The sequence below is a fragment of the Hemicordylus capensis genome, chromosome 2 (assembly GCF_027244095.1).
Source record: "Hemicordylus capensis ecotype Gifberg chromosome 2, rHemCap1.1.pri, whole genome shotgun sequence".
Lineage (NCBI taxonomy): Eukaryota > Metazoa > Chordata > Lepidosauria > Squamata > Cordylidae > Hemicordylus > Hemicordylus capensis.
In genome coordinates, this window is record NC_069658.1 from 46,172,628 (window position 1) to 46,198,716 (window position 26,089).

The 26,089-nt window shown below is 43.8% G+C and overlaps 1 protein-coding gene across 9 annotated transcripts in view; it reads left to right on the top strand.

Moving 5' to 3' along the window:
- Positions 1-26,089, top strand: part of ARSB (arylsulfatase B) — a 294,461-nt gene that overhangs the window by 88,064 nt on the left and 180,308 nt on the right. The gene's annotated exons all lie outside the window — the stretch shown is intronic.

The following is a 26,089-nucleotide window of genomic DNA, read 5'->3' on the forward strand; positions in this document are numbered from 1 at the left end:
AAAGCCTAAAGTTGCTGAAGAATACATAAATTAACAGAAATCCCAATGTGTCTCAGAGCCAGTTCAAATGTTCAGCATATGATATCATCCTCTTGCAAGATGATACCACTTCCAAATGCCTGTTCAGAAAGTAAAACTCTCTCTGTACTTGGACAATTAACTCCACAGTAGGGGTGTGCAAGCTGGCCATTTGGCCGGCTCAATTCAAATGCAGACCAGATTCGAACTAGCCCAGTCAGGGCTCAGCTGAACCAGGTCCAGTCTGGTTCGGCGATTGAGCCAGCTTGCAGGCGAACTTGGAAGATATACTTGTAAAGGGGAATCCGGTGAGGATTCCCCTTTAAAAGTAAAGGGGTATTCCCTAGACCAGGGATGGGGAACCTTGGCACTCCTGCAGATGTTGGCCTACAATTCCCATAATCCCTAGCTATTGGCCTCTGTGGCTGGGGATTATGGGAGTTGTAGTCCAAAAACAGCTGGAGTGCCAAGGTTCCCCATCCCTGCCCTAGACTAAGGAGAGGCCCAAAGAAGAGGCCCTCAGCCGGCCCAGACTGTCATTTGGAGGCCAGCAGTGGGGTTGGGGGAGCCCCCTCCACCACCTCTGATGTCGCGATCGCGGCTGCCTCTGCTATCCCCGCCGGCAGGAAACTAAAGGTAAATTCATTTTTAAATTCATGGGGTATTCCAGAGAGACCACATTATGCTTGTTCTTAAACAGTTGCACTGGCTGCTGATATGTTTTCGGGCAAAGTACAAAGTGCTGGTTATTACCTTTAAAGCCCTGAATGGCTTAGGTCTGGGTTACCTGAGGGAGCATCTTTCTCTACAGGATCCCCACCGCTCTGAGATCATCAGGAGGGGTCCATCTTTGGGTGCCACCGGTTCATTTGGTGGTGACCTGGGATAGGGCCTTCTCTATTGCAGTTGCAGGGGAGCAACAACAGGAGAGAGGGCATGCACATACCTCTTGCCTGTAGGCTCCCCTCTTGCCTGTGGGCGACTGTGTGAAACAGGATGCTGGACTAGATGGGCCTTGATCCAGCAGGACTGATTTTATGTTCTTATTGTCATCCCTAAGTTGCAGAACATGCTCCCTGTGGATATAAGAGTATTGTCTTCCTTGGAGGCCTTCAGGAGAGTCTTAAAGACCCATCTTTTTAGCCTGGCGTTTAATGATACTCATTTTTAATGTTATCTCATTATAATTTTAATCTGGTTTTAATTGGTTTTTTATTTTAATTATTACATATTTATTTTAGTGTAAACTACCCTGAGCCACTTTAGGAAGGGCGGTATATAAATTAAATAAACTAATATTCCCCTTCCTCCCCCTTCTTATTCTAGGGAACCCCCCTTTACTTGTAAATGGGAATCCTAGCTGGACTCCCCTTTACTAGTATGCCCCCCTGAGCTGGTTCTTTGAACTGGGGAGGTGATCTGGTTCAAACTTGGACTGGCACCTCCCTTTGTGGGGCCAAACCGGTTCGAACCTGGACCACCTGAACTGGGTCAGCTTGATGTAAGCTGGCTCGCACATCCCTACTCCACAGAGTAAAGTCTGCTCTAGAAACCTTCTCCCTGATATATTCACTTTATGCATGCAGATAATTTTCAAGGTGGGAGTTCTTTTAAACAAGTGATCTACCCATATGCTCTTCTGTAGGACTGTACCACTTCATTGTGAAGTGGTATAGTCTCACAGGAGGACAGCACTACATCAGAAATGGCATGTTTGAGTAGCCTCTTAGCTTTATAACAAAAACTTATTTTAATAAAAGTATCAGACATATGAGAATTGGGGAATAAGGGATGAATATTCCATCCTTTTGTACAGATGTAACTGGAACAGAAAAACCATTGTTGGCACAGCACTACTGAAATCTTGAACTAATGAGTGGAAACATTCTGGAAGCAATTATTTTACAAGCAGAACTTTAAAAAAACAACTTTCCTTTTAGTTTTAAATCTTTCAGCAGAACTGCATTTCTGTTGAGGATATCTGTGACGGCAAACACATCTTAAAGCCCAGATGGTCATGGGACTACAGGTCTTTATTTTTATTTTTATTTTTACTATATTCCTTGGGTCACCAATATTTGGGAAGAGTTTATGATTAACTGAAGTGATCTGGGGTGATAGGATGTTTCTTAATTGTCTTTTTTTTTTTAAAGAAAGAAAAACTAATTGTTTTATTGGCTGTTTCAGCTGACGTAAAAGCTGTAGTCTAAGCATTGCAGGGTCAGTCTTCTCAGCATGTAAGGTAACTCGATGAGCTAAGCCCGCTCTCCCCACACAGGAGCAGAGAGGGAGCCCACATGATTGTCGGCTCTGTGATGGCTCCTCTCTGGGACTACAAAAATGGGGATTGTCAGACAGTTACATTCCATACATTCTGGCAGGCCAGAATGCATGGACGAGGGGCTGTGTTTGGTAGACATTTATTTAAATAAGTAAATATATGCCACCTTTGTACCATTTTTGGTCTGCAAGGTAGTGAACATGTCAAAGAATACCATATGACAACAAGAAAAGTTAGAAAGCACACATCTATATATAAAATTACAGTAGAGCCTCGTTATTTGCAGAACTGCTATTTGCGGGTGTCTAATTAACACCCATTTTCAGTATCAGTGGATACTAAAGTGTTAAAAACCATGTATCCCTGGTTCCTAGAGGGCTGGAAGTGACCACAGAGGTCACTTCTGGCCTCCATTTTGTCTGCAGGAGCCCAGAAGGAGCCATTTTGTTTCCCTGTGGGTTTTTTTGTGGTTGAGGGGGGGGCATTTCGCTGATTTGGGGGGCATTCCAGAGCACATGGGAGTGCGGTACAGTAGACAGTTTACATTATTTTCGTGTTCTTTCCCCTTTTTTTGCAGTTTGGGCTGGTTTTTAAAACCTTTCCTCCCCATTCTGGAACCTAACGGCCTTTCCCCATAGGCATAATGCCTCATTACTTGCTGTTTCATTACTCGCTGTGGTCGGTGAAGAATGGAACCCTCGTGAGTAACGAAGTTTGCCTGTACACAATTAAATGAGCAGCAAAACTATAGCTACAAAAAGACCCCTAAGAGTAGTGGTTAAAAACTCCTGAAAAGCCAATCCAAGCATGGGAGGCTGCAAATGGAGGAAGGAGCTGGCAGCAATCACATACTCCTGTGTGACTGGAACTGTTGTTCTGCTCACGCCAACCATCTGGATCCAACCCAATACTAAAAGTACAGGTGTTGAACAGTGTTTATAATGACAGCCATGATGGTGTAGGGCACTGAACCCATTCACACAGCAAATCAAATTACCTGCCAAAAGTCTGAATTAAAGGGACAAACTTTGGCACCTAAAGGATTACAAGCTAGGGGTGTGCAATTCGGATTTTCGGGTGATTCGGCTCGGACCCGAGCCGAATCACCCCCGTTCTGTTTTGTGCCCGAATCTGGGTCACCCGAATCACCCTTGATTCGGTTCGGATTCGGATTTAATCTGAATCCGAATCTGAATCGATTCGGGGGGGTAAAAAGGGTCCCAGGGGCAAAATTTTGGGGTGGGGTGGTAGTGCCCAATGGGTAGAGTCTACCACCCCAATTTCAGGGGGATTGGGCAAAGTCCTGATTTTTTGTGAATTTTTAAAGTTTTAGTGACTTTGGGGCAGTTCGGGGGCATAGCATGGGATTTGGGCAAAAGGAGTGGGGTGGGGTGGTAGTGCCTAATGGGTGCAGGCTACCACCCCAATTTCAGGGGGATTGGGCAAAGGGCTGATTTTTGGTAAATTTCTGAAAATTTCATGTCTTTGGGGCAGATTGGGGCATATTGGGGCAGAAAGTGGGGGCTGGGGCAGAATAGTGGGGTGGGGTGGTAGTGCCTCATGGGTGCAGGCTACCACCCCAATTTCAGGGGGTTTGGACAAAGGGGTGATTTTTTGAGAATTTTTGAAGTTTTGGTGACTTTGGGGCAGTTTGGGGGCAGAAAGTGGATCTGCCCCAAAATAGTGGGGTGGGGTGGTAGTGCCTCATGGGTGGAGGCTACCACACCAATTTCAGGGGGATTGGGCAGAGGGCTGATTTTTTGAGAATTTTTGAAGTTTGGGTGTCTTTGGGGCAGATTGGGGGCAGAAAGTGGATCTGCCCCAAAGGAGTGGGGTGGGCTGGTAGATAGTGCCTGATGGCTGGAGGCTACCACCCATCCCCAATTTAAGAGTGATTGGGCAGAGGGGTGAATTATGGTGAATTTATTTGTATGAGGTTTGTCTTCATAAGGTGAAGTGTGCTAAATTGATTACTTCCTCATATTATTCACAGTAAAGGAAAGTGTGAAAAAGTGAAAGTGGGGTCATGAGAGTTGTTTAATTGAAAAAAATCTCATTTGCTATGATAGAATGAGAATTCACACCTCAGAAGTTTTTTCTGAGGTGTGAATTCTCATTCTATCATAGCAAATGAGATTTTTTTCAATTAAACAACTCTCATGACCCCACTTTCACTTTTTCACACTTTCCTTTACTATGAATAATATGAGGAAGTAATCAATTTAGCACACTTCACCTTATGAAGACAAACCTCATACAAATAAATTCACCATAATTCACCCCTCTGCCCAATCACTCTTAAATTGGGGATGGGTGGTAGCTTCCAGCCATCAGGCACTATCTACCAGCCCACCCCACTCCTTTGGGGCAGATCCACTTTCTGCCCCCAATCTGCCCCAAAGACACCCAAACTTCAAAAATTCTCAAAAAATCAGCCCTCTGCCCAATCCCCCTGAAATTGGTGTGGTAGCCTCCACCCATGAGGCACTACCACCCCACCCCACTATTTTGGGGCAGATCCACTTTCTGCCCCCAAACTGCCCCAAAGTCACCAAAACTTCAAAAATTCTCAAAAAATCACCCCTTTGTCCAAACCCCCTGAAATTGGGGTGGTAGCCTGCACCCATGAGGCACTACCACCCCACCCCACTATTCTGCCCCAGCCCCCACTTTCTGCCCCAATATGCCCCAATCTGCCCCAAAGACATGAAATTTTCAGAAATTTACCAAAAATCAGCCCTTTGCCCAATCCCCCTGAAATTGGGGTGGTAGCCTGCACCCATTAGGCACTACCACCCCACCCCACTCCTTTTGCCCAAATCCCATGCTATGCCCCCGAACTGCCCCAAAGTCACTAAAACTTTAAAAAATCGCCAAAAATCAACCATGAACCGAATCACCCGAATTTTTTGTGCCCGAAATTCGGGTGATTCGGCTCGTGCCCGAAAAAATTCGGGGGGCATCGGGGGTGATTCGGTTCAGTCCCGAATCACCCGAAATTGTTCGTTTCGGGCACAGATCGTTCTGTGCCCGAAATTTTTTGCACATCCCTATTACAAGCAAGACTTCAGGCAGATCTCCCTTGGGAGAGTGCTTTATAATTGGGGCACGGCCCACAGAGAAAGCTCTCTCTTCATTAGTCAAGCCTAACCTCTTCAGGCAAGGACACATGGGAAAGGGCCTTTTGTGATATTTCAGCTCATTTGTAAGATTTGATAGCGCAAGTTTTGCAGGCCAGCTCTCAGGTCAAAACTAAAGAAACTGCTTGCGTATCTGCAGCCATTTTATTTATTAATTACATTTATTTCTCACCTGTCTTCAGTCATCAATCAAGCTCAAGGTGCTGTACATAGGGTTCCCAGGTATTTTTCCATCCAGGTACTGACTAGAAACAGACCTGCTTACCTTGAGCAAAGTAGCTGTATCACGTGCCTTCAGACACATAAGGCAGACTGGAAAAAAACCTATACTGCAGTCCTAATGGAGTCCTATGTAACTTGCGGTCCACCAAGCCAAAGTCAGTTGTTAAGACTGACTTAAAAATAGTGGCTCACTGTTCTGCAGTGTAACATGGGCACTTCTGAGCTGCCCACACCACTGCAGGCTTCTGATAAAGTGCCAGCAGTCTTGTGTAAAAGTGCAGGAGCGCAAATACTTCAAATAGTGCAACAAAACTTCAAGAATGCCACTTAGATTGGCCAACATGCTGCATAATCCAACACCAGCTTTCCCAACCCACTAGCCCACTGCTGTGCATGTGAAAGGCAACCCTGGCAGTGTGGCAGAGGCAGGAAGTAGCTCAGCACAGAGTTGCAGAAGCAGGCAGTGGCGCAACAGCCTAAAACAGCGCATGAACACTTGCACTGCACTACTTCCATTGTTTGCCATGGAAGTAGCATGATGCAAGATGCTGTTTTTAGCTTTGCCCACCTCTGTATCACCCCTGGGGCTGCCTTTCAGGTGCCCAGTAGCCCCGGTGGCTCAGAAACGCCCGTGTTTGATTGTGCAAGATGTCAGCCATTACTTCTAATGTTCAGAAGTGTTCCTGAACTGTGGACTCAGAACTGCCCACATTATACTGTGGAATGTGTAGGACAGTAATTCTAAAATGGACCAATTATGTTTACTGTGAATGTTCTGTGTAGCCATTATTATTCAAATCTTACTCAGCTAAAAGAAAGCAACAATAGATTTTTTTTTTGTGGGGTCGCATTTTCACTTATCAAGTGTGCCAGCAAACTGGATAGAGACTGAGAACCAAAAGGACTTCCTAGGAGCGTGGCCGTTCATTATGCTGAAGTGAAGGTTGGGGGCCACTGCTATGTGATATGCATATGAATACTCAAAAATATTAGCTTACCAGTTCTAATTCTCAATTAGCTTTCTTTAAAAAAAAAACCCCAAAGTATGGCAAGTACAAAAAATATATAAAATGCTGAGCAGGATAGACTCTGTGTCGCCCCCAAACCAAAACATAGGACTCCCTTTACAATATCCAAATCTAATGTTCCTTCCTTATCTGTACAAAGTGCACAGCTCAATAAAAGGGTTTTGGTGACCCAACCAAAAAGCCTGGCCATGTAATAAATATTTAGAGAAGATTTTAGGAGGCCCCATGACATCCATTGATGTCCTCACTGCTCTGTCCTTGGGTCAGGGATGGTATGCCTAAGATAACTTGTGGGAGGGACCATAACTTGGTGGCAGAGCAATTGCTTTGCATGCATTAGGTTTAGTCACCAGCATTTCCAGTCAAAGGGTCTCAAGCAGGGCTAGGGAGGACCCCCTGGTTGAGACCTTGGAAAGACACTACCAGTTAGAACAGACAATACTGGTCTACATAGAAGTGATGTTCAACCTGTTCCAGAAGGGGTTTCTCTCCCTCAATGGATCACATTTGCAGCTTCAGGGTGTTTTTAGATTCAGCCTCAGTGTTGGATGCCAAAGTGGCATCTGTGGCATAAAGTGCCCACCACCCTCAGAGGCTGATATACCAACTGCAGCCCCTTCTGGACATCAATTGGCCACTGTTACCCATATCCAGATAAGAGTATTACAGTGTATTACATTCAGGCTGCCTTCAAAGACTGCACAAAAACTGCAGTTGGTCCAAAATACAGCTACAAAATTAGTGATCAGGACCAGCCACTTATTTTGCCAATTTGTAAACAACTTTACTGGTTGTCAGTCAATTTCTGAACACAGTTTATTGTAACCTTTCCAGCCCTATATGGTTTGGGGCCTGGGCATCTAAAGGGTTTCCTACTCCCATATGAACCTGCCTAAATGCAAAGATCTTCCTCTAAGGCCCTGTTGTAGATCCCTCTAAGGTTAAGTAGGTAGTGACCAGGAAGAGAGCCTTTTCAGTGGTGATGTCCCATCTGTGGAATACTCTCCCCAGGATCATCTGTTGCATTCCAATGCTACACAAAGACTTTTTTATTTACCAGAGTCTTTTATAATGTTGGTTAGTTTGCTTTACTGTTCCTCATGTTTCATCATTTTGCTGCTCTTAGTGACTTGATTAGTTTTATATTGTTATGTCAACTTTTTTGTTGACTGCTTTAACTTCCGTTTTGTTTTAAGCTAATCTGGGTGTTCTAGAACTGAAAGGCAGAATATAAATGTGTTAAATAAAGAAATACTTAGATGGACCAAGGGTCTGAGGCTTCATAGGTTCATGAGTTGTCCACATTAAATGGCAAAAAGAACTAGCCCATTAGAATTGGAATAGGTATTTGTTATGCTGCACCTCATAAAGGAAGGCTATATATCTTCAATGGTTTTATAGCTTGCTTTGATTTCACAGAGTTTACCATTTGCAGTGTGGAAAGAGAGAGGTTATTTATAAAATGTTTGGCTTTTTATAGGTTAATTACCTGCCTTTCAAAAAATGAACCAGGCTGTGAAGGGTACCAGCTCAGTAGGCTCTGTGCATAGAACAACTTGCTGGCATCATGTAGAGTTCTTTTGACTGTTTCATCATCTCCTACTGTGCGGGAGGAGGCAATGGCAAACCCCTCCTGTATTCTACCAAAAGAAAAGCACAGGGCTCTGTGGGCATCAGCAGTCGAAACTGACTTGACGGCACACTTTACCTTACCATCCAGTCACTGGAGCCTCTGAAGCTATTCTCACAAGCAGCAGAAACTAGGCCAAGGGAGCCTAGCCCGGTTTCTGCTGCTCATGTGCACCAACGGGAGCTGTGCATCAGCTGGCGGCAAGCCCGCTTGAGGAGCCCACTACTTAACCCGGGTTTGGGGCGCGAGTACACCCAAAAAACAGGTTAACGGATCGTGTATCTGCTGCAGCTGCTTGCAGCCGTGGCAGACATACTCAGGGATGGGGGAGCGGGATCCCAGAAATGTGCCGTGCACCCCTGCAGCGCATTACTGGGGCTTTGGGTGGTGCGGTGCTGTGTGGCGGAACTTTCCTTCACCCGACTCCTGGAGCTGCCGGGCAAGGCGTGGGCGGATGGCAGGAGAGACGCCACTTGTCTGCACCACCAGTCCGCCTGACCAGAGCCCCGGTTGTGATTGTCTGCGGGGAGGTTAGTGCTTTCAGGCTTCCTCCCCACAAAAGAGGGTAGCGTTCTCACGCGATCGTGAGAAGAGCTTCTCTGTCTCTCAGCTTCACAAAAGCAATAGAGTGGTAATTTAGGCAAGTAGGCGTGGGATGGGGAGAATAATTGACAGGGATACTGCTTGAAAGTTCAAAAAAAGCAAGAAAAGGTTTACTTGGTTCGAAATAATCTTCGTTCCAAAACTGTTCAGTAACATTAAGTGAAAATGCGGGGGGGGGGATTCAGGTTGAGCAAAAGCACAAGAAAAGCAAAGAATAACCAAGACCAAGAGCCAATACAAACTAGGCTCAGTCTCAAAAGGAGTGTGAAGGATAGGATCTCCCAAAGCTTCCCTCTTTCCCCTGTAGTAGGCTGGGCACCTTCACTAATGCCACCTAGTAGTTGCTGTCTCTGCTCTGCTGCGGTGATTCCAGCTCAGTAACTTCAAGCTTTCTGCCACTGAGCCCCAGCCAGCTTTCTCCTGCAATCTGCTTGTCTCTTCACTATTCCTGCTGTGACTCTCTGGGTCTTACTCCTACTCGGCTCTAATTCCAGCTTTAATCAGTCAAAACAAACTCAAGTTCCCTCCACTTTTTAAAACATACCCGATCAAATCAAACCTTCTCTTCCCTCCAAAATTTAAATAGTAAAACCCTTTCCCCTCCCAAAACAAATTGTAGAACAGGAGCTGTGGACTTTTGATCCCTGTACAGGTTTTTAACATAGAATATAGAGAATAAGCAAATGCATATACAGTATAAAAATCGGTAACACAAAAAGGAGGTTCAGGCCTCATTGCTTCACACAGGCCAAGCTAATTGTGCCTCTTCTCTTCTATTTGTACTTTCAAGGCTCTTTGCTTACATTATCCAAGCCCTAAATGAGTACCATATCTGAATGGTTTTAATTAAGCAGTGGAACAATATATATAACCCTGTGAAATCCTTCTGCTATTGGTCATGTTTCCATACTCAAAGAACAAAATGTATACTTGGATCGTTAAAAAAAAATTACTTGGGGGGGAAAATCCAAGGCTGTGTCTGAGAATGTGATACATGCATGTTCTCCATAAAAAGTCTGCAGCACCTCTGAACGCGAAATGGCTTTCCACTGTGGCCTGGAAACCTCTTAATTCATATATACATATATGTGTGTGTATGTTTTCTACCATATATTTCAGACTGTAAACCTCATAAGGGTGTCTTACATAATATGAGGGTCTAAAAATGACAGTCTAAAAACAATAGTGTGATACATAAAAACACCATTAAGTATCGGCATAAAATCTCCACAAGGGTCATAAAAATAATGAACCAAGCTGAAACACTCAACTAAAAGCCTTGCAGAAAAGAAGGGTCTTTCTTGTTCTTTTAAAAGCCGCCAGTGATGGAGCCTAGAAGCCTTCCCCAGGACGATATTTGGAAAGGGCATTCCACAATAGTGGAACTACCACTGAAAAAGCCCTGTCCCTGGTCACTGCCAAATGAGTTTGTGGTCATGGCAGATGAGAGGAGAGCCGGTCTTGTGGTAGCAAGCATGACTTGTCCCCATAGCTAAGCAGGGTCTGCCCTGGTTGCATCTGAATGGGAGACTTGATGTGTGAGCACGGCAAGATATTCCCCTCAGGGGATGAAGCCGCTCTGGGAAGAGCAGAAGGTTTCAAGTTCCCTCCCTGGCTTCTCCAAGATAGGGCTGAGAGAGATTCCTGCCTGCAACCTTGGAGAAGCCGCTGCCAGTCTGTGAAGACAATACTGAGCAAGATAAACCAGTGGTCTGACTCAGTATATGGCAGTTTCCTATGTTCCTATGAAAGAGCAGGACCAGTTCCTGTGTAAGTTCATATGGGAGCAGAGGGTCCATATTGACAATAAAGAATGTGGACAGATAAGCCCTCTGTATACTACAGTGTTTCACAGCTGTTGTGGCATGACACACTAGTCTGCCATGGGACACTGGCCAGTGTCCCACACTGATTTGCTTCCCCACTTTGGAAGCTGACTCACCCCATAATGTATCAGGAAGGAGGCACCTCCTCCCTAAGTCATAAAAGAGCGAGTCAGCTGCAAAAGCCAAAGGTTGACTCCCAGCTTTTGCAGCTACTTGCCCCCTAATGCAAGAGGAGTAAATTTAAAAAAATCTTTGCCTCCACCAAAGAAATGACTCTCCTGGTGGGGGCAGTGTGCCTCAGTTCTCTTACATAATCTAAATGTGCTACACTTGGTACCAGGAATTTGGGGCTCCACACTAGTGCTTGTCTTCGGCAGTTAAAGCAGTTCACTGCCTTTGTATATGTTAGTCAGTGGCCTTACTTTCCTTAAACTTCCACTATTCTCTAGCAGCTTCTTAGGAAATCCTGCCACAAAGTTTGCCTGAGCCCTGCTTTCGGTTTGCTCTGTGACACCTTGTGCCTGGCTGCTTTTTCATTTTCTCTTCAATTAACGGAGCCCTTAAAGGAAGGAATCTCCTTTCAGGATGCAGTTGCAATCATGCTGCATGTATTTATTAATTAAAAATTATACTCTGCTTTCCCATAAATGTATGGCACAACACGGCTTACAGTGTTATAATAGACAATATATTGCAAAAACAAACATCTTATTGCTAGTAGTACTAGTAGTATATCAGGCTTTGAAGGGTTGAAGTTAGGAACATAGGAAGCTGCCTTACATTGAATCAGACCATTGGTTCATCTAGCTCAGCATTCTCTACACAGACTGGCAGTGGCTTCTCCAAGGTTGCAGGGCAGAAGTCTCTCTCAGTCCTGTCTTGGAGATGCCAGGGGGGCAACTTGGAACCTTCTACAGTACATGCAAACATGCAGATGCTCTTCCCAGAGCAGCCTCATCCCCAAAGGGGCATGTCTTAACAGTCCTCATACATGTAGTCTCCCTTCATTCTTGCTATCACAAGACCCGCTCTCCTCCACAAGTTGAATCCTGTGCACATCACCCCTGGTCCCACACAGAGGCAGCTGCTCCCACTGCTTACCTCCATGCAGAGTGGTCCCGTGCACAGCACCAGGTTGGGCCCTTAAAGGGAAGCAGAGCCATAGGAAGCCCCTCTGATGTCTTGGAAGTCATGCAGGAACTCTTGGAAATGTAGTCCTTCCCAGCACCTTTCCCATTGAGCTCTACATTTCCAAGCACTTCCTGCGAATCTACAAGGCACACTGGGACTTCCTGTGGCTATGCTTCCATTTAAGGGCCCTCCCCAGTGCTATGCAGAGCACCACTCTATGTGGAGGTATCATGGCCTGATATCAACCAGCCCCATGATTAGAGGGGTTTTAGTACTGACACCAAGTGGAATTTTGTTCTCTGACTGTCTCCAGTAAACAGCCACCAGACCTCTGTCTCGTACCCAACCTAGGTAGCTTGGGGTGGGGAATTCAATACAGATAGAGACCACATGAGTTATGAATTAGAGATGTGATTTTACTTGAAGAAAAAAAAGAGTAATCCAATACCCTATTCTAGACTTGATCCTAACAATCTTTTGGCCTGACCATGCCCCCCTCTCCCCTCACCCCTGTTTAGTACTTACTGGGCAGGATGTTGAGAATCTTTTCTTTATTTTCACTTCTGGCAGAAAGGGAGTATTGGCTGCTATGGTGCAGCTTCATTTTTTAAAAGCCTTGGGGAGGGGGGTGTCCCTCTGCAGTCCTGGGAAAGATGCAGGGAAATGTTGGGAATTGTAGAATAGGGTATTGGATGTCTGCCCCAAATTGACCCAATTCAACCTGAAAGAGACATAGGTTCAATTCAGGTCAAATCTATCCAACTGGATTCAGCCCTGATTTGACTGGCAAGAACTTCAAACAGCCTTGATTACAATGTCTATAGAGAGTGCTTGTGTGTACAACTTTATTGCTGGGGAGATCAGGAACCCTAGAAAAGTAGGATTCCTGGTGCTATGGAAGAGCTCACTGACTATGCAGTTAGACATGCAGGGACTTTTTCCAGTCCTTACAATGAAAATGCTAGGTCAGGGGTGGAGCCTGCTGCCACTATGCTTCACCCCCTCCCCAAGAAGGTTCCTTGAAAAGTTGTCATCAGAAATCTCTTGTGACCACTTTTGTTCCAATTTCTGCTGCACTCCTTTTTCCTATAAAATGTATTTTAAAATCTACCAGCAAATTTCTGGGATATAATCAGAAATTTCCCTTATGTTGTGGGATTGCCAAAATTAAAAATAAAAACTATGTAGGAGATACGATTTTAACAATAGTTATGTGTTAATGTTAAAATGTATATGTTGCTATTTGTCACGAAGAACCCCGAGAACAGCATACAATTTTAAAAAACAAATTTAAAAACAATAACAAACATAATAAAGAGTTCAGCAGCACCTAAAAAGCCAAGAGAGCTAAACAACAAACTGATCCGGGGAGCACAAGCACATCACCCAGCACTAAAAGCCTGTTGAAACAAATCAGACTTCAACATCTTCCTGAAGGTCTACAAGGAAAGGGCTTGGTGAGCTTTCTGAGGGAGGGCGGTCAGTGTCTGGGTATTGCAACTGAGCCTCATCCTCCACCAACCATATCCCAGACAGCAGTGGGACATCACATGGAGCAGGGCCTACCCAGTGGGCAAGCAGGATCATGTAGGAGCAGGTCAGGGATGGAGGTTCCAAACCATGTAGGGCTTTGAAGGTGATAATTAGCACTCTGACTTGGGCTCAGAAAGAAACTGGGAGCCAATGCAAGTTTAATAATGTCAGGTGTTCTGATTAGTGGGCCCCTGGCTGCATCCTGGCAGCAGCATTCTGCATGAGCTGTATTTTCCAAGCACTCTTCAGCCCCTTCCGCTGCGTAATTGCCAGTGCCGAAGCCATATGTTGAGTGGGTACGGTGTTTCTACTACATCTGTGTATCTATGGATTGTGCTATAATGTTTGCTTTTCTTTAGCAGCTAAACAAAAATAGGTGCTAAAAATAGGATTTAATACTGAATGCCACAAACATACATTTCTTCTTTTATGAAGAAGTGTATATTTGTAGCATTGAATTATATCTGGACTTTGATTAGTTTAACATAAAAACAGCCCTGCTGGATCAGGCCTAAGGCCCATTTAGACTAGCTTCCTATTTCACACAGTGGCCCATCAGATGCTGCTGGAAGCCTACAGGTAGGAGTTGAGGGCATGCCCTCTCTCCTGCTGTTACTCCTCTGCAACTGGTACTCAGAGGCATCCTGCCTTTCAGGCTGGAGGTGGCCTATAGCCCTCAACTAGTAGCCGTTGATAGACCTCTCCTCCATGAAGTTATCCAAACCAAAGCCATCCAGGTTGTTGGCTGTCACCACATCTTGTGGCAGAGAATTCCACAAGTTGATTATGTGTTGTGTGAAAAAGTACCTATGTTTTCTTGTCCTAAATTTCCTGGCAATCAATTTCATGGGATGACCCCTGGTTCTAGTTTACATGGAATGTGATCAGTCAAGGATAATTAATTAACAGCTAGGTAGTTTAACTAGTATAAGCTATCATTTAGCTATATCAAATATAGCTAAGTACAGGAATATTGTTGAGGAGCGGCTACTGGGACGTGGGCGGGGATGTGGAGTGGCTGTGGTCTATAAGAATAACCTTTCCCTAACCAGGATCCCTATGGAAGTGTCTGACCATATTGAAAGTGTGTACCTAAGTTTGGAGACCAGGGATAGACTGGGACTTCTCTTGGTGTACTGATCGCCCCGCTGCCCAATGGAGTCCCTAACTGAGATGACGGACTTGGTCTCGGGTTGGCGTTGGAGTCTCCCAGACTTGTGGTGCTGGGGGACTTCAATGTCCACGATGGGACCAATTTGTCTGGGGCGGCTCAGGAGTTGATAGCGGCCATGACAACTATGGGCCTATCCCAAAGGGTCTCAGGACTGCCACACATTGCTGGTCACACGCTTGATCTGGTCTTTCACTCTGATCAGGGTGGTGTTCCGTGGGTAGGGACTTCTATGATTTCCCCATTGTCATGGCCGGACCACCATCTGGTTAAGTTTGGACTCACAGTCGCACCCCACCTTCACAGGGGCGAGGGGCCCATTATAATGGTCCGCCCAAGAAGGTTATTGGATCCATTAGGGTTCCAAGAAGCCTTGGAGGGATTTAGTGTTGGCTCTGCCAGTGATCCTGTTGATGCCCTGGTGGAGAACTGGAACAGCAAGCTCACTGGGGCAATAGACATGATCGCACCTAAGCGTCCTCTCCAACACACTTCAAAATTGGAGCCTTGGTATAGGGAAGAACTACGGGGGCTGAAGCAGTGAGGTAGATGACTGGAGTGCAAGTGGAGGAAGACTCGACTCGAATCTGACAGATTACAACATCAAGCACTTTTGAAGATCTATGCTTTGGCAATATGGGCGGCAAAGAAGCGATTCTTTCCAGCTTGTATTGCATCCGCAAGTTCATGTCTGGCGGAGTTGTCCAGGGTTGTGTGAGAGCTAGTGAGTGCCCCTCCTCCCTTGAATCAGAATTTGGAACCGTCTATTACCTGCTGTGATGTGTTTAATGATTTATTTGTGGATAAAATCTCTCGTATTGAGGCCGACTTGGATTTAGACCCCACAGTTACTGCAGTGTCTGAATCGGAGGTGTCCAGTGACTCCTCTTATGTGGTTAGGCTGGATCAGTTTCAGTTTGTGACTCCTGAGGATGTGGACAAGCTGCTTGGAGAGATGCAGCCTACCACCTGTTCTCTTGACCCTTGCCCAATATGGCTTATACTATCTTACAGTTTTAGAAGGCCTGGTAGAGATCACAAATGCTTCTCTGAGGGAGGGCAGGATGCCTCCTTGTCTGAAGGAGGCAATTATTAGACCACTTCTGAAGAAGCCTGCCCTGGATTCCTCAGAGTTGAGCAACTATAGGCCTGTCTCCAACCTTCCATGGCTGGGCAAGATAATTGAGAGGGTGGTGGCCTCCCAACTCCAGGCAGTCTTGGATAAAACTGATTATCTAGACCCATTTGAGACCAGCTTTCAGGTGGGCTATGGGGTGGAGACTGCCTTGGTCAGCCTGATGGATGATCTCCAATTGGCAATTGACAGAGGAAGTATGATTCCATATTAGATACTGTTTTAATTGTGTTTTAATAGTTTTAACTTTTATTTTTAATTGTTGAAATGTTGTAATCTTTTATTGGCTGTTTTTATTGTTTTGTAAACCGCCCAGAGAGCTTGCATTTTGGGCGGTATATAAATGTATTAAATCAATAAATAAAATAATTAGTGGCTAAACATAATTTTTCTTAAGCTTGGAAAGTGCAGAACATTTAAGCAAAGCAGTCCGTTAGTTAACTAATTGACCGATTTAAAGCTAGATAACCACTGTAAAGCCTTACATGGGTTTGATAGTCGTAATTGATGTGCAGATATAATATGATATAATGTAACTATAAGAAGAGCAGTATTAATAACCTTGTCATCAGTGTTCCAGTACCATACAGCAAGATGGAATAGCTCTCCAGTTTCCCACAAGCTGGAACGAGAAGCCACAACAAAGAAAACAGTGTTGCTCACTTTTAACTCTGTCCAGTCACAAATCCCACACACCTTCCCTAAGGAAACCAGAGTGGTTTTATGGAATGCTTCCATGATGAGTAGGACACCTGTTCAGGTGTTGTGGCATGTCCAGGCCCAAACCCATAGGTGTGGCTGCAGACCAGACCACAAGAACAGATGTTTCAAATGAGTACCCTGTTTTGTTTGGTCATAATACATTGTAAGTCATCTTCCACACTGTTAGCAAATCTTTCCTTTTTTAGCTCATGGTCAATGAAGGGTGGCAGGCAATGAAGTTGCCTCTAGAAACTCAGCTCATATGACAAGCATTGTGGACTAAGCAACTGGGCATGGCTCCATTTCCAAATTAAGAATTAAATTTACATGGTTTCAGTCCTCTCCAAAAAATTTCTGCAGGCCCCAAAATGTTCTTTCTGCATATTGGCATAGGAGACCACAAACACACTGGAATATAATATGCCTTAACTTTTCTGGTTGGTCTTTCACTAAATAATGTGTTACACCAAAGCTATGTACTCTTTGATCACTTGCCATACTGGGAAAAAAATCCTTCTCAACTTGGTTCTCTCTCATCATTCTAATCACAGACTAAGGAATGAATGTATTTGGTTGGTTTTCCTTTTTTCCATACACATACTCCCTATTTATATCTCATCTTCTTATGGTTTTGCCAATGTTGCTTATTATTGGAGCTTTTATTTAAGGATTGAATGAATGAGCATGAGGAAAATAATGGAGCATCAATATAAAATGCTGTAGCTGTGTTGCCCATCCAGTTATATGTGACTGCATTCACTGTTTACATGTTAAAATCCAAACTGAGAGCCATTCTTGAACATAAGAACAGCCCTGCTGGATCAGGCCCAAGGCCCATCTAGTCCAGAATCCTGTTTCACACAGTGGCCCACCAGATGCCGCTGGAAGCCTACAGGCAGGAGTTGAGGGCATGCCCTGTCTCCTGCTGTTACTCCCCTGCAACTGGTACTCAGAGGCTGGAGGTGGCCTATAGCCATCCGACTAGTAGCTGTCACCACATCTTGTGGCAGAGAATTCCAGGGAATTCTTGCATCTACAGCTTAATCTTTTCATTACCAAAGATCAGAACATACAATCGATACCGTCTTTCCCCCCTACTTATCTATACATGCAATGCCATCAATATGCATGGTACTTTACAGAGTAATATAAACATAAGCAGAGTGACATTTCTAAAAAAAGACGGGCTTACATTCTGTATTTTAGGAGCCAACAGAAATAAGGAAATGGGAATTTGCAGTGGGCGGGGGAGTAAGAGGGAACATGATGGAGGTTTATTAAATTATGTATGGTTGGGAGAAAGTAGACAGAACTTTTTCATTCCTAATACTCTTTCATCTGAGAAACTCAGTGAAACTGATTTGCTGTAAGTTCAGGAGAGATGAAATACCTTCTGTACAACAAAATCTACCACAGAACCCGTGAACAATAGGAAAGGCAATAAATACAGAGGCACAAAGCAGGATTGAGCCAGACTACACATATAATGACAAATTCCCACAAGCACCCATGTTACAACAGCAAGTGAATACAATGATAAGGGCTAAAACAAGCTCCACAAGCTGAAAAATATGATGCTGACAACAGTCACTGAAATGCTGGTCGTTAACAATGATGTTGATGGTGCTGATGTGCCGAAAATCAATCCTCATGAATGCGAGGTGCTGCACTCTGCACAAAAACCTTGAACTGAGAGGCTTGGCACAGAAATCTTGAAAGTAGAAACAGTGGAAACTGGAACTTTGACAGACTTCCTAGGTGATAGTCCGTTTTGCAAGTGTCTTCATCAGAAGTATCAAAGGTCTGTGCATCAGTAACCATAATAATCAAGCCCCAATAGTACAAAATACATAATGAAATCATGTAATAAGTATGCAATCAAACCAACCTAAATCTGGAAAAGCCTTGTCACTAAAAGCAGCACCTAAACACCGTGCTTGCTAGGACATGCTACACTCCTGCCTTCTATACAATGCATGCTTAAGTTTTGAAATTCACTGTCACAATGGGGCTCTTCACACAGTCATTGTGATGTTAGATGAAAACTGGAGATTCCGGCAGCGTGCATACTCCCACAGAGTGTGTTGTGTGAACCCAGACCCTAGATTACGGATCTCAGCTCTATCTCAGGTTGGCATGCTTCCCCAAAATCCTGAGTTCATACAACATGCTCCATGGAAGTGCACTGGAATCTCTGTTTTTCATCTGATTGATAACCCCAATGTATGCTGATGGCCACTAGCTTAGAGAGCTTTAAAAAGAGATCAGACACATTGATGATGGATAATAATAATAATAATAATAATAATAATAATAATAATGATTAATAATAATGATAGATGTCAATGGTTATGCCATGATAGCTCAATAGAACTTCCATGTTCAAAAGCAGTGTAACTCTGAAAACTAGTTGTTCAGAATGAGTGCTATTGCCTTCATGCTTTGCGTGTGGACTTCCCAGAGGCATCTCATTGACCACTTTGGGAAACCAGATTTTGGGCTAGATGGACCTTTTGTCCGATCTAGCTAATCTCTTTTTATTGACAAAACTAGAGTAACACATATGTGGTCATCCTTTGTTTTTATTGGAGATGAGGACTAAGGGAGTGGGCCAAAGACGTTTATTATTTAATTCAGTTGTTTCCAGATAATTAAGATGAAACTGAATTTGTGTTATTTTTTTTTCTGCACTCTATACTTCTACACAAAATAGATATTGGCTGTCCTGAAACCTATTAAATATAAATTATGGTCACAGCATATCATCTGTGATGTTTACTTTGTAAATTGAAAATCAAATGTTTGAATCCGTTTGAAACAAGTCATATGGAATGTACAAAAATGATGAAAGATTTGAATTTTCCAGCTTCGATAATAAATACCATGTGTAGAGCTTTGCCTCACATAATTCAGCTTGTATCTGGCAATATTTTCCTTTTATTTCTATTCCATGTTTTACTTTTAGCAGAAAACTGTTAGAAGTGTAATGAAATTTGCAGAGATCAAGGAAAAATATAAACCAGCATAATTTACACGGGAAGTTTAGAGGTTGGACTAGCTTATTTCACCCTTATAAACAGTGTGGGAAAATTACTGTTGGAGCATATCAAATCTCATGGAAATATTTTGTCATCAGTCTTCCTCAAAAGAGAGCTTCTCTTCATAAATGACTTCACTCACCACCTAATAAAATAGCACATATATAGTGAAGGGTACAGATGCATTACCTATTGTCAGAAAGCAGGAAGAAACTTCACACTATCCTGTACTCGCCTTAGGCAAATCAGGGTGTCTCAGCCTCAGTCCTCCAGCCGCAATATGGGATAATAGCATTGACTTGGCTGTTGTGAGGATTACTGAGATAATATATCTGGAGTATTTTGAGCAATCTCTAGCATTATACAAATGATAAGAAATAGCATTCCCAGGGGAATGGAGGGACCATAGCTTAGTGGAAGACTACCTGCTTTGTATACAGAAGGTCCCAGCCTCAGTCCCTGCTATCTCCAGACAGGACTGGGAAATACCTGTCTGAAATCTTGGAGAGCTGCTGCCAGTCAATACAGACAATTCTAAGCTAGATGGACCAGTGATTCAGTATAAGGCAATTACCTATGTAATATCTATCATCTATTTCCAGAAGAGGTAAAAATATTATAATCTTTATGGACGCCTAACCGCAGTAGCAGTGGGCAAGAGGGAGGTACCAGATTTGGGGTAACTCACAGATATGTTGGTTTCACAAAAATCTGAAGAAGAAACTAAGGGGGCCAGAACCCCACAAAACTGTCCCAATGTAACTCAATGGAGTGGAATGTTCATTGACTCAGAGGACAGTTAACTGACAAGCAAGTGGGTGGAACTAATATAACAGTAGCGAGGATGGGGGCAGGGAAGGAAAGCTTAGCCAAAAAAATGAGAACATGTCACGGCTTGGAATACTTTCTCAAGACAGCCACAATCCTTTCTGAGTCTGAGAGGGAAAGGTACCTAAAACCTTTACCATGCTCACCACAGGCTCAGGTAACACATGCGCACCATGGAAATACTACAACATTGTCTTGTGGTTCCATACTTGTGATTGCTATTGTAGCAGGCTGTTTTGACCAGGCCTCTGTAAAGCTGGGAAAGGGTAGGTTTACTGAGAACTGTATGTACTTGTGGCTTATGTGTACATTTTTATAACCGATTCCTAGGATTGTGGTTAGCCCAGGTTGCATCCATCTCATCAGAATGAAGGCCTGGGAACACATGTTCATTATAATATTTAGATTATTGGCAAGGCCAGATTAAAGGCTGAATAGGCCTCACACATCGCAGATCATCAGATATGCTTTCTCTTCTGCCAGTGTGAAAGCAAATATGCCTGCACAGGAGCAAGGCTCCCGCTCCCACTCAATCCATCCACCCCATTCTAGACAAACTACTCTCTTAGAATACTCTGTAGTATAGTGGTCACTGTTTGATTTGGTCTGAAGAGACTCAGGTTCAAATCCCTGCTCAACTAGAAACTTACTGTCCTTGGACTAATCACTCACTATCAGTGGGTGATTACTCCAAGGACAACTAACCCTAACCCTTATTAGTCCACCATCTGGTGGGCCACTGTGTGAAACAGGATGCTGGCCTAGATGGGTCTTGGGCCTGATCCAGCAGGGCTGTTCTTATGTTCTTACTATCTCTTAGACTAGCCTATTTCTCAAGGTTGTTAGGAAGATAAAAGGGAGATATTCTGTCCTTTGCTCCCTAAGAATATAAGAACATCAGAACAGCCCTGCTGGATCAGGCCCAAGGCCCATCTAGTTCAGCATCCTGTTTCACACAGTGGCCCACCAGATGCCTCTGGGGAACCCACAGGCAAGAGGTATGTGCATGCCCTCTCTCCTGCTGTTGCTCCCCTGCAACTGGTCTTTAGAGGCATCGTGCCTCTGAGGCTGGAGATCTCCCACAGCCACCAGACTAGTAGCCATTGTTAGACCTGTCCACCACAGATCTGTCTAAGCTCCTTTTAAAGCCATCCAAGCTGGTGGCCATCACCACATCACATTTCCCGAACCTCAGTTTCATGGGGTGACCCCTGGTTCTAGTGTAGTGAGAGAGGGAGAAACATTTCTCTCTTTACACCCTCTCCACTCCATGCATAATTTTATACACCTCGATTATATTTCCCCTTAGTCGCCTCTTTTCCAAGGCAAAGAGCCCCAGATGCTGTAGCCTAGCCTCATAATTAAGGTGCTCCAGGCCCCTGATCATCTTGGTTGCCCTCTTCTGTACCTTTTCCAGTTCTACTAATATGCTTCTTAAGATACGGTGATCAAAGCTGTATGCCGTACTCCAGATGTGGCTGCACCATAGATTTGTATAAGGGCATTATAATATTAGCATTTTTATTTTCAATCACCTTCCTAATGATACCTAGCATGGAATTAGCCTTTTTCACAGCTGCCACGCACTGAGACAACACTTTCAATGAGCTGACCACCACAACCCGAAGATCTCTCTCCTGAGCACTTCCCAGACTAGCTGCTCGTTAGTAGCAAATTGCCTCCATTCGGACAAGTCACATTCAGGCCATAAACAGCAGGGGGAGCAGTCTCACAGCATCAACCCCCCCCCCCCCAAAAACCTTTTCCACACCAGATATTCTATGTCCTTGCTCTATATCGCAGCGATTCAATTTGCAACAAGGCACTGGAAATGTGAATGGCATGCTGCTGACTGCATAGGGACTGTGGTGTCACGACACATGAAGTGTGGAAGCACACTTCCGAGATTCGCCCTGACCTCGTTGTAGGGTCTAGTATGGAAAGTGCCCCATTCAGTCACCGACAGCTCAGATCCCATCAGCATATATGTGAAGTTGGGGTCTTCTGCCCCAATGTGCATCACTTTACACTTGCTTCTAGTAATCTAAGTGAAGCGGATGAGCTTTCTTTGTTATTCTCGAATGACTCAGCTGATCTATCTCCCCGTATTCCTAGGAAAACGTCCTTACCTGATTCTGGTGAGGATTCTTCCTCAAATCTGGCTTTATTAGTGCTGGAAACTTTTATCTTTTCCAGCGCTTTTCTAAAGTCTCAGAACAAATGGACCAGCTGGCTTTGGAATTGAAGAAATTATCTAAGTCTGTTTTAAATGATAAATTTAGGGCTTCTATAGTAACAAGTCTGAAGGAGGACCACCAGCCTGCTGATGTTGGCGTGCAGACAGAATTCCAGCCCCCACTTACAGACCAAATACCACTGTATGGAGGTTCCAGTATCCGTGGAGGGTCCCTTCTTTGATTCATCCTGAACATCATAATTATGGGGAGAATGTGAGAACTTTTCAGTTAGTATACCAACCCAAACAACTTATCTTGGATATTTGCTTGAATTCAACCAACCGTCAGAGGTGGTACTCAAAAGTGCAAATTTGTAGGTCCCTTGCTCAAATTTTGGCTTTTCCTGTACAAGCCATTTGACGACGTTTTTAGAGCTAAGACCTTTCAAAGCGCATATGCTTACATTTGATCATGCTTTGATCATGATAATCACTGATAAGAATGAGGAGTCGTTTGGCTGTGTGGGAAATTTTCCCCACAAGGGTCTTTGAGGAGTTTGTGGAGTTTTGTTATCCAAACTTGAAACATGGATTTCTGATCAGCAGATCCTAGGGACCGAACAGGCAGGCTTCAGAGCAGGTCGCTCTACACTTGACCACTGTATGATTCTGAACCATCTTGCATGTAAATACTCTAGTGCTCCCAAGGGTAGACTTTTCGCAGCTTTTATGGATTTAAAAAGGAGCCAGCGTGGTGTAGTGGTTAGAATGCTGGACTAGGACCGGGGAGACCCGAGTTCAAATCCCCATTCAGCCATGATACTAGCTGGGTGACTCTGGGCCAGTCACTTCTCTCTCAGCCTAACCTACTTCACAGGGTTGTTGTGAGGAGAAACTTAAGTATGTAGTACACCGCTCTGGGCTCCTTGGAGGAAGAGCGGGATATAAATGTAAATAAATAAACAAATAAATAAATAAAATAAAAATAAATAAAAGCTGCGTTCGATCTAATTCCTAGGGAATTATTGTGGTCTAAGCTTGGGAAATCCTCGATAGACAAAAGATTGTTGTTCCTGATTATGCAGCTCCATGTCAATTCTTCCATCCAAGTCAGATATGCTCCCAATGGGGCTCTAACTGGTTCAATCCCCGCCACTCGTGGGGTCAGGCAGGGTTGTGTTCCGGCCCCTTCATTGTTTAATCTTTTTATCAATGATTTAGCGCAGTGTTTAGAAATGATAGATTCACACGCCCCAAAATTGGCCGACATTCGTGTGCCAGTGTTGCTATATGCGGATGATGCAGTGTTATTGTCCCAGACCCGTCTTGGTCTCCTTAGATTGCTGGCAGCCTTTGCCCATTATTGCAATGACAATAACTTATCTATTAACTATGAGAAATCGAAGGTCCTGGTTTTCACTAAAGCTAGGAAACTTTATAAGTGGGTAGTAAATAAGGAAAATATCGAGCAGGTTTATAAATTCAAATACCTTGGTATACATTTCCAATATAATCTTAACTGGAAATCTCAAAGATTGTATTCTATCTCTATTGCTTGTAAAACTCTCAATGCTCTTTTGCGATTCTACTATTCCAAAGGAGGCCAATATATACCTATGGCTCTCCAAGTTTTTCGAGCAAAGATCGTAGCTCAATTACTTTATGGCGTCCCACTTTGGATTCAGGGAATAACATCAGAGATGGAAACGATTCAGTCATTATTTCTTAGAGTTATCTTTGGGGTACCCAGATGTGTACCTTATTCAGCATTATGTTTGGAATCTGGATCCCTTACTATTTTTTTTTTAAAAGCATGGGAACTTACTTTCACCAGATGGATTAAACTTTGCTTGGATATTCAGGAGCCCTCCTATTTTTTGTTTCTATGGAGAGACTCCTTTCCTAGCCCTTGGCTGTCATATGTTAACAACAAAATATTGCAAATGGGTCTATCTCCTTCTGAAATTTTACTCATGGGAAATGAGAAGGCGAAGTTTACACTTATACAACGCCTTCATGACATTGAGCACCAGAATCTTGTTTCTAGGGGAAATAGGACCTGCTCCCCTCTATTTTTTGGTATCATGCCCCCTTCGGGGAATAGAGGTGCTAAATATTTAGCTTCCCTACACTTTTTAAAGTTTAGGATAGCTTTAACTAGGGCCCGTATGAATGTGCTGCCTTCAGCCCTTTTGGAAAAAAGATTTAATAAGGGATCGTCAGATTTTGGCCTATGCCCTTGTGGTGCAGGCCTCCCTGAAACAGTTTCTCATGTGCTGTTATATTGCTCCCTGTACTCTGATACTAGGAAAGAATTCATATTCCCTCTGTTAGACCAATTCCCAGGAAGAGCTGACCCCTTTTATTTGAATTTTTGTCTTGAGGATCAAGATAATGAGATAATGGTGGCGAAATTCTTTTATGTTGCTATTAGACTAAGATCCTGTTTAAGATCTAATTCTTAGGCGCTATTGTTTTGTCCTGATAATTATGTATTATATTACTGCTGGCATATTTTGTTTTTAATCTTGTTTTAATCTTTGTATGTTCTCTGTATGGCCTATGGCTGTAATAAATTGATTCGGCCACTTGCTTACACTAAACTGCATTTGCCATTTTGTTGCCCACTCCCCCAGTTTCGAGAGATCTTTTTGGAGTTCCTCACAATCCGTTGTGGATTTCACTATCCTAAATAGTTTAGTGTCATCTGCAATTTTGGTCACTTCGCTGGTCACCCCAACTTCTAGATCATTTATGAACAAGTTAAAGAGCACTGGTCCCAGTACCGATCCCTGGGGGACCCCACTTCGTACCTACCTCCATTTATTCCTACTCTCTGTTTACTCTCTGTCCTTCAACCAGTTACCAATCCACACATGAACATCCCCTTATTCCATGACTGCTAAGTTTACTCAAGAGCCTTTGGTGAGGAACTTTATCAAAAGATTTTTGGAAGTCCAAGTATACTATGTCAACCGAATCACTATCCTTGAAAGAATAGCAGGATTGAAATGTAATAAATAAGATGAATATTCTTTATTTTATTCAGAATGGGAAATTAGTCATTGATCCCTTGTTTTTAGGTTGTGAAACAACCATCGCTTTCAAAATTTCAAGGAATTCTAAATGAGCCCAATGTGAGGAGGATGGTGATAAACATAAGAACAGCTCTGCTGGATCAGGCCCAAGGCCCATCTAGTCCAGCATCCTGTTTCACACAGTGGCCCACCAGATACCATTGAAAGCCTACAGCAGGAGTTGAGGGCATTCCCTCTCTCTTGCTGTTACTCCCCTGCAACTAGTACTCAGAGGCAGCCTACTTTTGAGGCTGGAGGTGGCCCTCAGACTAGTAGCCATACTGGACACTTCTAGATAATCACACCATATCAGGGGTCTCAATCTGGCAGGTTCTTGCTTCTTTAGTCTGTACAATACCTTAGTGAGTTTGAACCTATGTAGCAGTGTATGTGTTAGATTGGAGCCTTGCACACTACAGTTCCCTGACAGAGCTTAAAGCTAATCTCAATACTGGGGTATGAGAGGTCATCAAATGAGAGACAATCTGCAACAAGATCATCATCTGAATTAGGCCAGAATAGGCAAGATCTGTGGGTTCACACAATTAGT